Genomic DNA, 16,771 nt, shown 5'->3' on the forward strand with positions numbered 1-16,771 from the left:
TCCCCTGCTCCTCGGATGCTGCCTGAACTGCTGTGCTTTCCCAGCACCACTTTAATCTAGAATCAAGCTCTTTCTATCTGTCTACAATCACACTTTTCATAATCTGGTTCTTCTGTTAGTTTTATCGATTGGTACCCATTAAATAATTCACTGGAAGTAAGGAAGTTGAGAATACACATGATATTAGGCTCAAACCTGGTGAGAGACATCCAGACATCTTTGGAATGCATCTATGGTGACTGATGTGAACAACATATTTTGAGGTCTGGGAGCAAAGAGGTCTTTGAACTAGTACAGATATGCAACTAAAAAGTTTTTTTTTGTACAAATGCTGGAGATCATCCCCACTCTTATCATTTGCCCAGAGAAATGATATAAGAAGAGAACACTGCTATTAATATTAACCTGAATGTTTTACCCATTGCATTGCACTCACCACTTGCTGATCACAGAATTACTTATGTGATGATGCTGTCACTTTAACAAGGTCATTCCTGAAGAAGGGCTTATGCCCGAAACGTTGATTCTCCTGCTCCTTTAATGCTGCCTGACCTGCTGCGCTTTTCCAGCAACACATTTTTCAGCTCTGATCTCCAGCATCTGCAGTCCTCACTTTCTCCTAGGTCTTTGATATTGTTCCATCTACTCGAGAGAAGCAGCCTGTACATGGTCTCAAGCAGGTCAAATCACAGGAAATTGGGTTGTCCTTTTACCCACTCAAATTATCACGATTCTTGAAGCGACCTCCAACTAGCCAATACTGAGTATTCTCAGAATTCTGAACCTCACACAGCACAATAGTCCATTCATTAGGATATCAGACTGCTAACAGACTCAGTTTCCAATTAATTTTATTGTAGGATAGCCAACTGGACAGCTGTAGAAAACACTTCACAGAAGTGAGTTATTTAACGACAAAGGTCTGGAGGCAAGGACCTCATGAGTGACATTGTGTAGCATGTCGTGCCAATGCATGATTTCAGAGAACCTGAATCGAATAATATTGAGGAAGACTGGATTCACCTGTGTGTTATGAAGAAAAGGGGCACTTCCAATGGGGCCAGGCCTATTCCATTTTCAGCCCCAGGATGAGTTGCAGCGATGATCTGCTGGGTGGCAACAATGAAAATAATTAGTGCTATCAATCATATGACGCATGGAGATTTGACTGACCTAGATTTAAACCTGGATCTGCCACAAAACCTGGATGCAATGGAAAGAACTAGTACAGATATCCAACTAAGAGTTTTTTTTGTACAAATGCTGGAGATCATCCCCACTCTTATCGTTTGCCCAGAGAGATGATACAAGAAGAGAACGCTGCTACTAATATTAACCTGAATGTTATACCCATTGCATTGCACTCACCATTTGCTGATCACACAATTACTTATGTGATGATGCTGTCACTTTAACAAGTTTATTTTGTCCTTGTATTTTTTTTTGAAGAGAGGTCATAAATGCAGAGGTGCTGAGGGGTCTAGGGAGTTTAGCAGTTTAATAATGGAAGTGGAGTGGCCAGTCCTCCCAGTTCAGGTTTTTTCTAGTTTGTTTTAGCTGTATCAGTCAAAGATATGTGAGTTCAGGGGAGTTGCAAACTTCAGTAAAGAACTCCTCTGACATTCTTCCGAAATTGCTTTAGATTTTGTTCCCTCTTGTCTGTAAGAATTTGTATTTGAATTGACCTTTTCGCCAAGGAGTGTGTTTATGGGCTGTTACTGTATTGGAGCAGTTAATTAATAATAGTTAGTGTGTCGGGTCAGTTACTTCTCTCAATAGTTGTTTTTCCAAATTCCATCTTCTTTTGTTTGTAGTGTTTAAATAAATTCTGTTCTGTTTAAAGCCGAGTGTTTTGTCCAATAGAATCACACCTAAAATATCCACCACACATCTTGTCTTTAAAATCAGATAAAATTAAGGTCTAGGCTAACTTCTCAAAATATTTTGAGTGGGTACTGGCCTGGTCCAAAACAGTTATTGAACAGTCACTGTGGATCACTATATGAAGCTACTGGGATGGCAAGTTTCAAGCAGGGAAGTGGGAAATGGGACCTCCAGCAACAGGTAGTAATGGTGAGCTGAGTACCAAACAGGGGAGTTAGATGGCATCTGTGGATTTCTGTTGGATGGAATGGTCTTTGTCAAGGAGAGACCTTTAGGGGAGAGAGAGAGAGATAGAGAGAGCAGTAGACAGACATAATTAATTCTTCAACCAAAATATGAACTAAAGGTTCAATCAAGTGTAAATATTCTGTTTTTGTAGTTTTAACTTTGCTTTATCTTAAAGTTTGTGAAGAGCTGATGCCAATGGTAAAAGAAACTGGGCTCCATAATCTTTGGGTAGTCCATGCATTTACATGTAAGCTTAAATATGGTAATTAATGAGCAACATCATTTGCTTGCAGCAGTCATGTCGTTCCTGCTGAAGGTCAGTTTAATCCAGCACGTGGTCATTGAAAATAGGAGAAACAATAACATATAATAGGAACCCTTCAAAATCTTGAGTAACTTCAAGATGGAAGCCACTGTCTGAACTGAAGCCTGTACACATTGCTTCAAGGCTAGTTTGTATGGGCTGCAGTTACTCATCGAAGGAACCTTTGACCCTTCCCTATTGTTTATGCAACAGAACATCAATTGCTGCAGCAAGAAACAAAGGTGTTCTTTGTGATGTTAAAATGAATACAACTCAGTCATGTCATTGTACACACTCAGAGGAAAAATCTATTTAACTGGGAAATAGTACAATTTCTCCACGCTTCAGGCTGTCTGCCTTTATTCCTGATGAAGAGCTTTTGCCTGAAACGTCGATTTTACTGCTCCTCAGATGCTGCCTGAATTGCTGTGCTCTTCCAGCACCACTAATCCAGAATCTGGTTTCCAGCATCTTTAGTCATTGTTTTTTACCCAATTTTACATACATGGCCATCAGCAAACTCAACTAACATTGCTGCTAATTCATTTTGCTTGGTCAGAATAAATAGGTAGATGAGCCATCGTCCCACTCCTTCCTTACAGAGAGGTAATTGGTGTTTTAACTGAACTGCCACCATGCTTCAGTTGAGGGGAAAGGTTGAGAAAGAGAGTCCTGTTTTGGAACCTCAGCTGGTGCAGGAATTGAACCCACATCACTGGCATCCCTCTGCAATGCAAACCAGCCAACTGAGCTAACTAAGCAAAAACTGAAAGAACTGTGGATGCTGTAAATTAGAAAGAAATACAAACATTTTGAAAAAGCTCAAGAGATGTGGCAGCATCTGTGGAGAGAAATCAGTGTTAGCATTTCAGATTGAGTGACCCTTCCTCAGCATATGTGAGCTAATTAAGCCCCTTGCACAGAATTGGTCATACAAAAATCTAAACATTGGTATTCTACTACAATTCATCCCTTGGTTAAATGCCCCTTTTTAATTCCAGGCACAAGGACAGTGGTAACAGAAATTGTACTCTAATGTTACTGCATTTTCAAGCATATTTATAAAAGGCTGTGAATTCTTTATGGATACAAATTGCAAGATGAAACAGGCAAGCGTTTAGTTCCCTCATATCTGATTCTGAGAAAGTTTTGGGAGCTCGAATTTACATATAAAATTCATACTCAAGAGTGCAATGCCATGAATAATATAATAAAGTAATTTGTTTGTCACCCACAGACTACAACTGAAATTTCATTTTTTTTTATTATTAGTAGTCATTACTTTGTTAATAAATTCATACTTAGAATTGTTTTGGGTTTTGTTTCATTTAACATTTCAATCAAAGAAATTAAATTTCCCATTGGAAGTAACTTTAATTTCTACAGAGTCATAATTGCCATGTCTTGTTTCTGTAATTTTCTGGTGAAAAGACAGCAAAAATGCTGTTACCCTGGAAACCTGCTTTAAATATGAAAAAAAAATCCAAAATGTTAATATTCAAAATGAAGGTATAAGGAGCATTAGAATGAACATAAAGCAGAAAGTATTTAGCGCCTCAGTAATTTTTTTGATGTCTAAAAGGTTAATTACTATATTCCAATCTTTGAGCCATTGACTTTTAATTGACAATTTTACCAAATTGTGCTACACACACGTCTTCATTTGGAGATGCCTCAAACCTTCTTTGTTATTAACGTATTCAGCACCATGATAGACCTAAGATTTATGATGAGCAGAAATTTACGCTGTAACAAGAGATATAAGTTGGTAAAGTTCTGTCACTGATATTCAAAAAATAACCTGGGGGCTATTTGCTTCTGAGTTATTTTTGATCTGTGACCTGCAACAGACGTGCTGCTCTATGGCTAAGCTTCCATGTGTGATATGTACTGCTTTGGGATACTGATTAATTGAGATTGAGGACTGTTCTGTCTCTTTTCATTGCTTGCAAATGAAAGTGTACAAGGTGATGCTATTAAGAGGAAGAGTTATGTCAATTGAAAGGGCCCTATTGAAATAAGACTACTTAGGGGAACTATTAGTTCTGTTGTGTTTGCTCGCTTCTTCCTGGGAGGTTTCTGGTTTCCACTTGGTAATTTCCTACAGCAGCTTAGCTGAATTCACCATCTGGACCATTGTAGACGCAAAACTGCACGCTATCACCAGCCATGATACATCATACCCGACAATGCTCCTTCCACAAAACATTTGTTGTGATTTACAACAAGTGGTTAGTGACTCACATTGGCTGATGTGATAAATATTGAATGATTGCACAATTACAGCCAACAAACAGTTACGAGATATTCCCAAGGGAAAGGAAATAAAAGGAGAGAAAGGAACGTTGAAAGGAAATATAGATTTGCTGATGCAGGTAGGACACAATGTAAGCTAGGCCTAAACAAATGCTGTCAAATACGTTAAGCAGGATATTAAAGTATGAACATATAATGAAGCAATTAAAGAACATTTTGAAGCTTAAAGTGGAAGTGAAGTCAAAGATGATCAAAGATTTCAAATATTTTCTCAAACATTCATTGTGGAAGATAATACAATTTTTAGTTGTAACACATCTATGGTAAGCTAAAAGGGGCAGCATGGTGGTTCAATGCTTAACACTGCTGTCTCACAGCGCCAGGGACCCAATTTCGATTCCAACCTCAGACAACTGTCTTTGTGGAGTTTGCACATTCTCCCCATGTCTGTGTGGGTTTCCCCTGGGTGCTTTGGTTTCCACATCCAAAGATGTGCAGGTTAGGTGAATTGGCTGTGCTAAATTGCCCATAGTGTTCAGGGATGTGTACGTTAGGTGCATTAATAGGGATAAATATAGGACAATAGGGTAGGGAAATGAGTCTGGGTTGGTTATCCTTCAGAGGGTCGGTGTGGACTTGTTGGGCTGAAGGGCCTGTTTCCTCACTGTAGGGATTCTATGAAAGATTTTGAAGTCATAGTTACTTGAAATTAGATTCATATGTAGACAGGCTGGTGAAGAAGGCATTCGGTTAGTTCATTGAGTATAGGAGTTGAAAGGTCATGTTGTGGCTGTACAGGACATTCATTAGACGACTGTTGGAATACTGCGTTCAATTCTCATCTCTCGGCTATTCAAAAAATGTTGTGAAACTTGAAAGGGTTCAGAAAAGATTTCTAAGAATGTTGCCAGTATTGGAGGGTTTGAGCTATAGGGAGGAGCTGAATAGGCTGGGGCTATTTTCCCTGGAACATTGGAGGCTGAGGCGTGACCTTATAGAGGTTTATAAAATCATGAGAGGCATAAATAGGGTGAACAGTCAAAGTCTTTTCCAAGTATAGGGGAGTCCAAAACTAGAGGGCACAGCTTTAAGATCAGAGGAGAAAGATTTAAAAGGGACCTAAGGGACAACATTTTCACACAGAGGTTGGTGCATATCTGGAATGAGCTGCAAGTGGAAGTGGTGGAGGCTAGTACAATTACGACATTTGAAAGGCACCTGGATGAGTACAGAGTTGAGAGGGATATAGGCCAAATGTTGGCAAATGGGACTAGATTAATTTACGCTATCTAGTGGGAATAGACGAGATGGACCGAAGGGTTTGTTTCTGTACTATGCAACTCTATAACTCTTTGACTCATAGTGGAAATAATATTGCAAAACAAAAGGATTGAGCAGTAACAAATCATCTTAATCTAATGGATTGAATGAATTAACAAAAGAATATATCAAAATTATCAATAAGAATATAATTAAATGTGTTGTCAGAGGCAGGTTAGACATGGGCCAGTATAACAATGGTTTATTAAGAAACAATTGGTTTTGACTTCGAAAAGGAACCTGGTCCTACTTCTCTCTTGATTATTTGAAAGAACCATGGAATAAAGTGAATCATGGGTTTATTGAGCATTTCTTTAGAGCTTTTTGGAAAGCTTTTGTCAAAATTTCATGTTAAATAATTCAAATATTTCAGGCCAATTGAACTCTCAGAAGTTATGAAGACTCCAAGCTAACATAGTAGGGGAAGACATAAATGAGGACAGCATAAGAAACTCTAACACAATTGACTTGGGTTCTATCCAAATATAGAATTGGCTTCTAGATAGGAGAAATGTCCAGAAGCGAAATGTTCAAACTCCTGTTTTTACTAAATTATAGATTTGCAATGAAACTCTTGAAAACCTCTGAATATCTTTTGATGCCAAACTCAGCATAGAGCTAATAGTCTGTTAAATAACAATTTCAAACATAATTAATGAATTCCCAACAATTTCTGCTCTTCCTCCTTCCCTCAGTACAGATGGCCCACTTGTAGTGCAGTGGATATAGCACTTGCTGCACACCTCTGAGGAACGATCATCCTCACGAGTATTTAGGATGGGGAACTGGATGTTGAGTAAGGCTTAAGGGGAATCCTGCACCATCTGCCTAGTTTCCTTTTCCTGTCTGGAACTCAGCCATTTATTATTTGCTTGCATGCTCTGAACCTGCACTGTAAACACCTCTTTGAAAATGCTATTCCTATAACCTTCAGCCTCATGGATGCAACACAGTGACTCCAACATTACTTGAGTTCAAAGTTCTGGAGCTTATGAAACTTTCTGCATATGTGTTCATCTTGATTATACAACCTGTTCATAATTCTCCAAATGCCATAAGATGCGCATTTTGCATGGCTGAATTGCCCTCCCATAAAATAAACTTACTTTTATACTCACAGAATCCCTACAGTGTGGGAGCAGGCTATTCAGTCCTTTGGGTCCACAGCAACCCTTCGAAGAGCATCACACTGAATCCTTGTAATCTTGCATTTTGCATGGCTAATCCACCTAGCCTGCACATACTTGGACACGATAGGCACTTTAGCGTTGCTAAACCTCCTAACCTGCACATCTTTGGTACTGTGGGAGGATACACACACAGACACAGGGAAAAATGTGCAAACTCCATATAATTCCCATGGATGGAATTGAACACAGGTCCCTGGTGGTATGAGGCAGCAGTGATAACCACTGAGTCTGTGCCACTTCTTGCTGGGTTTGATTATAGTCTTTACTAGTGATTAACGCTCCTGTAATGTTAATCTTTGATATTTGACTGATCAGACCCTGTTTTCTCATGTGGTATTTTAACTCCAGTCTCTCTGGAGGCTATCAAAAAATAATTAAAGAAAGAGAAGGAAAACATATAAAAGGCATATCTGCCCCTCCTCACCAAATTCGTTTGCTTACCAACCTGCAGTAATTTTACACTATCCCATGACAATTAAAGACTGACAAATAGTTTGAATCATCAAGCATTGTCATTAGAGGCAACAATATAATGAGACACTATGCTGAATTAGACACTATGCTGGGAGCATTGCCAGGATGAACATTGAAAGGATAAGTGACCTTTTCCTCTCCTTGCCCTTTTGTGTTCACTTTTATGCATGGTAATGATCTTAACTAATTCTATTAGTATTGTTGCACCTTACTCACTTCGAGGTATCATATAGTTTGCAGTATCTAATTTGCATGCTATTATGAAGATACATATTTCTAGATGTTTTTACAGATTTGAAATATGCAAAGAAAATTGTGTTCTTGACAGAAAAGAATTTCCACACATACATTCCTGTAATAATTTTGAGATCATGCAACCTTCAAGCAAAGTAGAATTTGTGATATATGTAATGAACGCTTGAAGCAAAGTTTGCTTTAAAAGAAACAAAATAAATTAGCGGCAATTTAAGGTAATCTTTCAAAATTGCCCAGCTTCCTACATATTCTTGAAAAAATTGCTTCTCTTCAGAAGGTTACAAGATTTGAATTCCTATGGTTTGATAGTTATTACTTCCAATGTTTCAGCTCTTTGTGCAGAAAATTGTCAATGTCTTGTTCCAATTAGGAACGGTTATTACTGGGAAGACCAAATTAGGGCTCTGAAGATAGGGTTCAGCAGTTTCACTAAGAGTTCCAGATGCCCTACAGAGGAATAAGTAAGTCATTTTCAGTTCTGGATGAAACCTGGGAACAAGATATGATGATTTCCATTGGCAACATTTAAAAGGAAACATTCCTGCAATCTGAGCAGTGTATTATACCGAAGAATGTCCTAATAAATAGGATTGCAATTTACCAACTCAGTGCTACTTCTGTCCTCAAATAAATAGCTCTACATTCCATATTTTCTTTGATGTTATACAATCAAGTTGATCCCTGACTTTCATCCATAATGGAATGTGGAGTTCCATCAAATTCTGTCACACATTGAGATTGGTACATTTTGGAAGCTTTATACTCAATATACAACAGAGACCAATGTCTATTATTTAAGATTTCCCACATATCTATAGGCATGCAGCAAAAAAAAACCTTTTTAAATTCTGTAAGCTCTGGCCTACATGTAACATCTGTCAAAGTATTTTTCAGTTGCCACCTTGTGTGTCATGAGTTGCCATCATGAAACGAGTAATATTTCACAAGATGCATCATGGAAGAAGTAAGATTGATTGTGATGTAAAATTCAGGACTCTTGAATTTCACGACTTCTCGGGATCATTTACACTCGGAGTATTCTCTGTTTAATAGGAATGCCATGTATTGTGAAAGATCGGTTATGACACATTGTAAAATCCTTGTCTTGTTCGGAGGAAAATTCACAAAAGATGATTTCATTCAAATATAGAAATTTGATTCTAGAGACCATAACAGGATCATTTGTTTCTAAAAGTGATTTACTTTCCAGAGAATTTCTGAGATTTACAATGTTGTTGTTTGTTGTCATGTCAATATCATTTTAGTAAAAATGTTTGCTCTAACCTCAAAAATAATATTAAATAGTGCTCAGAAGGGAAGAATACAAAAACATAAACACATTTTGCCCATCAAGGCTAACAAGAATTGGCTACTTTTAGGAATAGATATAAGCAAGATTGTGACACAATACAAGAAGACAGTAGAAAACTGACAGACTGGGTTATTGAGTGAAAAGTGAACTTTAGCTTAAATAATTATGATGTGGTGTGCTCTGCAACAATACACAAATTACTTTCAAAGAAATAAGGAACTGAGTGGGGTTGTACAGCACAAACCTTGGTATACAGGTGACCAAATCATTAGAAGCAGCATAATAAGCCCATGAAGTTCTGAAAATGCTGACAATATATTATCATGTGGAGGTGCCAGTGTTGGACTGCGATGGACAAAATTAAAAATCACACAACACCGGGCTATAGTCCGACAGGCTTATTTGGAAGTACTAGCTTTTGGAGTGCTGCTCCTTCATCAGGTAGCTGTGGAACAGCATCATAAGAGACAGACTTTATTGCAAAAGATCACCGTGTCACGCATGCAACTGATATGGTACACTGATCAAACCTAGACTGCTGTAAAGTTTTTCGTCTTTTAGAATGGGTTGCAGGTTTTGGTTCATTAATATGTAAACCTCAGAACCTCTTTCAAACACATTCTCGAGATAACTTATGGTTTTATTTTAATAAAAGGTGACATCTCAGCTCAGATAATGCATTAAAGATGTGAGGTTAGAGTCTGTCTGTATTCCAGTTTTGAATCAGACTGGTCCTACTTCCAAAGTAGAAATTTATAAAATGTTACATTGCATTGACTGCCTGCAGATTGTGTGTTTTTTAAACAAAATAGAATGTATCTGCAATTACAATTCTGCAAATGCAAAATCACCCCATGGACTTATATGTGTGTGATAGTGCATATGAGAGAAAGAAGAGAGAGAGAGAGTATGTGCACACTCTTACATACTCACAAGCTAATGCAGACCCTCTCTCATAAGACGCCCTCTCTCAGACACACACACATATATCCCCTAAGAGGCACACACAAGTAAACATACACTCTCACATGCACACAATCACACTCTCTTACACACACACGCACTCACTCTCTCTCTCTCTTTCCCTCCCTCTCTCTCCCTCACATGCACGCACACACACATATAGGTCTTTGGGGAATTGTAATTGCAGATACATTCTATTTCATTCAATACACACAATCTGCAAGCAGTTAATCCATGTAACCTTTTATGAATTCCTACTTTGGAAGTAGAACCACTCTGATCCAAGATTGGGATACAGACCGATTCTAATCTTACACCTTTAATGTATTGTCTGAGCTGAGATATCACATTTTTAATAAAACCTTACATTATCTCAAGAATGTGATTTGAAAGAAGTTCTGGAATTTGCATATTAATGAACTAAAACCTGCAACCCCTTCTAAAAGGTGACAGACTTAACAGCAATCTCAGTTTGTTCAGTATGCCACATCAGTTACATGCATGACACTGTGATCTTTTGCAATAAATTGTGTCTTTTGATCCTCCTCCACAGTTACCTGATGAAGGAGCAATATTCCGAAAGCTAGTACTTTCATATAAACCTGTCGGACTATAACCTGGTGTTGTGTGATTTTTAGCAATATATTAAGATTTATTTCCAGGATTTTAGTATTTAAAAGTAATGAGGCTATGTTAAACTTATATGAGGGCCAGGTTAGATCATGACATTAGATTATAGATATCAAGAAGGATTGAACATGTGGGACATTTTCTGTAGAAGCGAGAAGGTGATCTGACAGATGTCTTTAACATTCTGAATGGGTTGGGCATGGTAGGTATAAAGTTTACACATCTGGGCAAAAGGGGCCATAAATATATAATTGTTAGTAGTAAATCTAATAAAGAAAAGTTTTGTTTTTATTTTCAGGGAGTGATTAGTGACTAGAATTTTCTGTCAAAAGGAAGTGGAAGACTAAGTCAAAACTCAATACCAACAGAGATAAGGTTGAACCAAATGGTTGGCTTCTGTGCTTTGTACCTCACGTAAACCTGTGAATAAAAGGATTAAATTATTGAATTAGATCAACAGAAGCTAATTTAATTCCAGGAGCTCAATGTAACATGTGGCACTTTGATAATATCCTAGGGAGGAAAATGGTGAGAGACCACTTAAATAAATTGCCACCAAGGCTGGTTCCAGGGAGAATACAAACAGGAGCTATTAAGAACACAGAGGGAGCAATTATTGCACACAAGTTGTTGCAGTGATAACAACAGCAGAGCCTGGCACAAGACAAACTACATGGGAATCTTTGCTTACAGGCCCTAAGGAGAGAGAAACAATTATCTAGTGAGAAGTAGCTGATGCTATTTGTGATTTACTATGTTAACCCACATAATATAAACCATGGATTGTCAGGTTCTGTTCAGTCAAATGTCTTGAAGTTTATTTCCAAATCCAACTAGTAAAAAGGTTCTAATATCACAAAGTTACACATGCAGTCTGGTTTCTGTGCTCACTCGTGTTACTGTACAATACACACACAACCAACTGACTGAACTGACACTATTACAGAAAGAGACTTTTGCTAAGATTATGCCGTAATAATCCGAGGTGTGATGTCATGTAGCTGATTTAAAGGGACAGTACCTGGAATCTATGGTAAAATGTAGCCTCATCACCTTTTCCTTTCAAAGAATGGAAATGCTTTCTCAATTGCATGTTCAAGAATGTGTGTGTATAAGAAAATTCAGCTAATGTAGGAAATAACCAGATTGAGTCTTTATCCAGATATTATAAATTTGGTGGTGTTTTGTGCTGTGCTACATGTTGTCATGACTGAATGTGTAGTTGTTGTCTGGTGTGATGCCTTCAATATCCAAGTGTTCATTCAGTGTGATGGATGCTTGAAAATGTGCAGCATGAATATGTCATCTATTTATAGAGTCATAGAGATATACAACACAGAAACAGACCCCATGCTGATTTAGTCCCACCTGCCAGAATATCCCTCCAAACCCTTCCAGCCCATATCCCTCCAAACCCTTCCTATACATATACCCATCCAGATGCCTTTTAAATGTCACAGTTGTACCAGCCTCCATGACTTTCTCTGGCAGTCATTCCATACATGTACCACCCTCTGTGTGAAAAAGGTGCCCCTTAGGTCCCTTTTATATTTTGCCCCTCTCACCCTAAACCTATGCCCTCCATTTCCAGACTCCCCCACCCCAGGGAAACAACTTTGTCTATTTATCCCATCCATGCCCATGTGAAGGCTCAGTTAGGGCACTTGAGGGTTACAAAGTAGCCAGGTAAGACCTAAAAAGAGAGCTCAGAAGAGCCAGGCGGAGACATGAGAAGTTGTTGGCGGATAGAAACCCTAAGGCTTTCTATAGGTATTTAAGGAATAAAAGAATGACGTGAGTAAACTTAGGGCCCATCAAGGATAGCTGTGGGAGGTTATGTGTGGTGTCAGAGGGGATAAGGGAAGCACTAAATGAATATTTTTCGACAGTATTCACTCTAGAAAACAACAATGTTATCGAGGAGAATACTGAGATACAGGCCACTAGACTAGGTGTGATTGTTAGAAATGGGGTAAAGTGTTTGTTTTTGCAGATATAGAAAAAGCACACAGAAAAGGGGTACAGCAAGAGAACTATTAACCCTGCAGGTATTTAGGGACTTTTCAGTGTATAATTGTGGTTAATTAAATACTAACTTTGGTGTGTAATTACTATAACAAAAAGTTCTTTTTGTAAAATTATGCTTTCAGCAAAAAGCTGAGATAGCCGAAATGCTTGAGCTATACAAAATGATACAAGTTAATGAAATGTCCGGGGATGGAATGCACCAGCAGAATTGATACCAAATGTTGAACCAGATCTAGATGTACTGTCGACAAAATAAATGTATGTATCAGCACTTACGGAAAGGAAGGTTGCCAACCTGGGGAAGGGGGAAGTAATAAGGGTGGAGCACAGCTGGGCAGTGGACTGGCACAGTAAGAGGGATTGGGTAATTAGGAGTCTGGAGAGATGACCTCACTCAGCTCAAAGGGTATAACTGTTCACGTTAACCTAATTCTAATTTGCTCATTTGCTTATGCAATTGAAGCCCTTACTTGAAAGTTCATAATAAATTGTCTTGTTTCCAGTTTTGGTGGTCTCGTCTAAATTTTATTGAATTTTGTTTCTAACAGGATTGAGGCACACAAGGAAGAGGTATTAGAAATCTGCAGAGTGTGAAAATAGATAAATCCCCTGGGCCGAATAGGATTTATCCTAGGATCCTCTGGGAAGCCAGGGAGGATATTGCAGAGCCTTTGGTATTGATCTTTAAATCATCATTGTCTACAGGAATAGTGCCAGAAGACAGGGGGGTAGCAAATGTGGTTCCCCTGTTCAAGAAGGGGAGTAGAGACAATCCTGGAAATTATAGACCAGTGAGCCTTACTTCAGTTGTTGGTAAAGTGTTGGAAAAGGCTATAAAAGATATGATTTATAATAATCTAGTAAAGAATAATTTGATGAGGGATAGTCAGCACAGTTTGGTGAAAGGTAGGCCGTGTGTCACAAACCTTATTGAGTTCTTTGAGAAGGTGACCAAACAGTTAGATGAGAGTAAACCGATTGATATGGTGTATATGGATTTCAGCAAGGCATTCAATAAGGTTCCCCACAGTAGGCTATATATCTCCCACAAACTGTGGAGGAATGGGACTGTGGGAGATATAGCAGTTTGGATCAGTAATTGGCTTGCTGAAAGAGGACAGAGGGTGGTGGTTGATGTGAAATGTTCATCCTGGAGTCCAGTTACAAGTGGTGTACTGCAAGGGTCGGTGTTGGCTCCACTGCTGTTTGTCATTTTTATAAACGACCTGGTTGAGGGCGTAGAAGGGTGGGTTAGTAAATTTGCAGACGACACTAAGGTTGGTGGAGTTGTGGATAGTGACAAAGGATGTTGTAGGTTACAGAGAGACATAGATAAACTGCAGAGCTGGGCTGAGAGGTGGCAGATGGAGTTTAATGCAGACAAATGTGAGGTGATTCACTTGGGTCGGAGTAACCGGAATGCAAAGTACTGGGCTTATGGTAAGATTCTTGGTAGTATAGATGAGCAGAGAGATCTCAGTGTCCATGTACACAGATTGTTGAAAGTTGCCACCCAGGTGACAGGGTTGTTAAGAAGGCTACAGTGTTTTAGCTTTTATTAATAGAGGGATCGAGTTCCAGAGCCATGAGGTTATGCTGCAGCTGCACAAAACTCTGGTGCGGCCACACTTGGTGTATTGTGTACAGTTCTGGTCACCGCATTAAAAGAAGGATGTGGAATCTTTGGAAAGGGTGCAGAGATTTACTAGGATGTTGCCTGGTATGGAGAGAACGTCTTACAAGGAAAGGCTGAGGGACTTGAGGCTGTTTTTGTTTGAGAGAAGAAGGTTGAGAGGTGACTTAATAGAGACATATAAGATAATCAGAGGGTTAGATAGGGTGGACAAGGGAGAGCCTTTTTCTAAGTCTGCTGACGGCGAGCACAAAGGGGCATAGCTTCAAACTGAGGGGTGATAGATATAGGACAGATGTCCGAGGTAGTTTCTTTACTCAGAGAGTAGTAAGGGTATGGAATGCTTTGCCTACAACAGTAGTAGATTCGCCAACTTTAAATACATTTAAGTCATCATTGGACATGCATATGAATGTACATGGAATAGTGTTGGTTAGATGGGCTTCAGATTGGTATGACTGGTTGGCACAACATCGAGGGCCAAAGAGCCTGTACTGTGCTGTAATGTTCTATGTTCAATGTTCTAAATCTCTATAAAGTCACCCCTCAGCCTCTGATGCTCCAGGGAAAACAGCCCCAGTCTATACAACCTCTCCCTATAGCTCAAATCCTTCAACCCTCTATTTCTTTAGAAGGCTTGAACATTGCTTATTTCCAATGTCATGTGATCTATGTCAAACACAATGATGTAGTATCTTTCCATCAACCCATGCTGTTCATGCAAAAATCTCAGATGTATTTGGATTGCTCTGTTTCAGGTTAGGATAGCTGTTGGCATATTCATTGATCACTCTCTTGTGCAACATTCTCCCTCCTTCACCACACTGTGTAGGGCAACATGTGGTTTGGTGTGTGTCAGTATGGGATGGAAGAACTGTCTGGATCTATCTCCCAAACATGTGAGCTGTTGGTGATGATAAGTTGATGCTAAGAGGGTTATGACATAGATTTAACGTAGCTATCTGAAGATATTGGTAAGTCACTTTGCATTTCATGATCATGACTTTTACAATACAAACAGCACATTCTGGAAAACTGTTTGACTAAAGATTACGAGAAAGCTAATATATTGAACACCCCATTTTCTGCACATGTCTTGGGAGTATGCATTACTCAACTGCAGACCATTGATGGACACATCATGATGCTATTTACATCCTGTACTGTGTACCATAGATAGGTGGCTTCTGTTCATACATAAAATATCATAAATTCATACACATTGTCTCTGTTCTGTTTACTGATATTACTGTTCATTACACACATACTGGTTATCCATTTTGTGTTGAAAAAGAATAGAAAAGGGTGCTTTCTGGCTGGTATGAAATTAAGTATAGTGGATGTCCGAAGAGGTTTGGGATTTCAGTTGCATTGATCTTTTAAATGTCACAACCAGGTACAGAAAATAATCAAGAATGCGAATGGAATATTGGTCTTTACATCCAGAGGACTTGAGTAGAAGGTCACAGATGTTATGCTGCAGCTATATAAAATCCTGATTAAACATCACTTGGAGCCTTGTGAGTAGATTTGGGCAACACATCCGAGGAAGGAGATATTGGTCCTGGGAGTGAATTGGCAAGAATGATACCTGAACTTCAAGAGTTAATATATGATGAGAAATCATGCAAATTAGCAAAAAAAGTTCAAAAAGCTGCAGTTGCTGAAAATCTGAAGCAAAAATGGAAATTGCTGAAGAAACTCAGCAAGTCTGGCAGCATGTGCAGAGAGAAAGCAGACTTAATGTTTTGAGTGCAGCGGCTCTTCGTCAGAAGTAGCATGTCACACTCCCCGCTTACAGAGTTAACCAAGGTGGGATAAGAGCTGGCCAGTCAACCAACTCTCAGAAGCAGTTTGAGTATGTTATTGAAGTTAGCAGTCTTAGATTTTTTTTTCAAATTTAGTCCTGGTTAGCTGTGTTTCCCAGACCTTGAAAGGCAAAGACAGCTGAATAGAGAAGATAATTGCTTTCAGTGCTCCACACTGGTCCCTGAAATGTCCTCTCCAATAGTCTCTTCTCCCACAGAAAGGCTCTAAGGATCATGAAGAGAACCTCTCAATCAGGATCGAATCACCCTGCATCTAGAGATTGTTCTGACATTTGTGGGAATCACGGTAAATGTACTGAGTGACCTCAAATGAAGATACTGCTAACAAGATAAGTCTTTTTGTAGCTTTTACATTCACATAAATGAAAATCCAATAAATTAGCAATGAATTAACAGGCAAATCAGATTTCTAATAAAAAAGTAAATTTCACTTTAATTATTGGATACAAGTTTATAAATCCATAA

The sequence above is a fragment of the Hemiscyllium ocellatum genome, chromosome 8 (genome assembly GCF_020745735.1).
Source record: "Hemiscyllium ocellatum isolate sHemOce1 chromosome 8, sHemOce1.pat.X.cur, whole genome shotgun sequence".
Classification (NCBI taxonomy): domain Eukaryota; kingdom Metazoa; phylum Chordata; class Chondrichthyes; order Orectolobiformes; family Hemiscylliidae; genus Hemiscyllium; species Hemiscyllium ocellatum.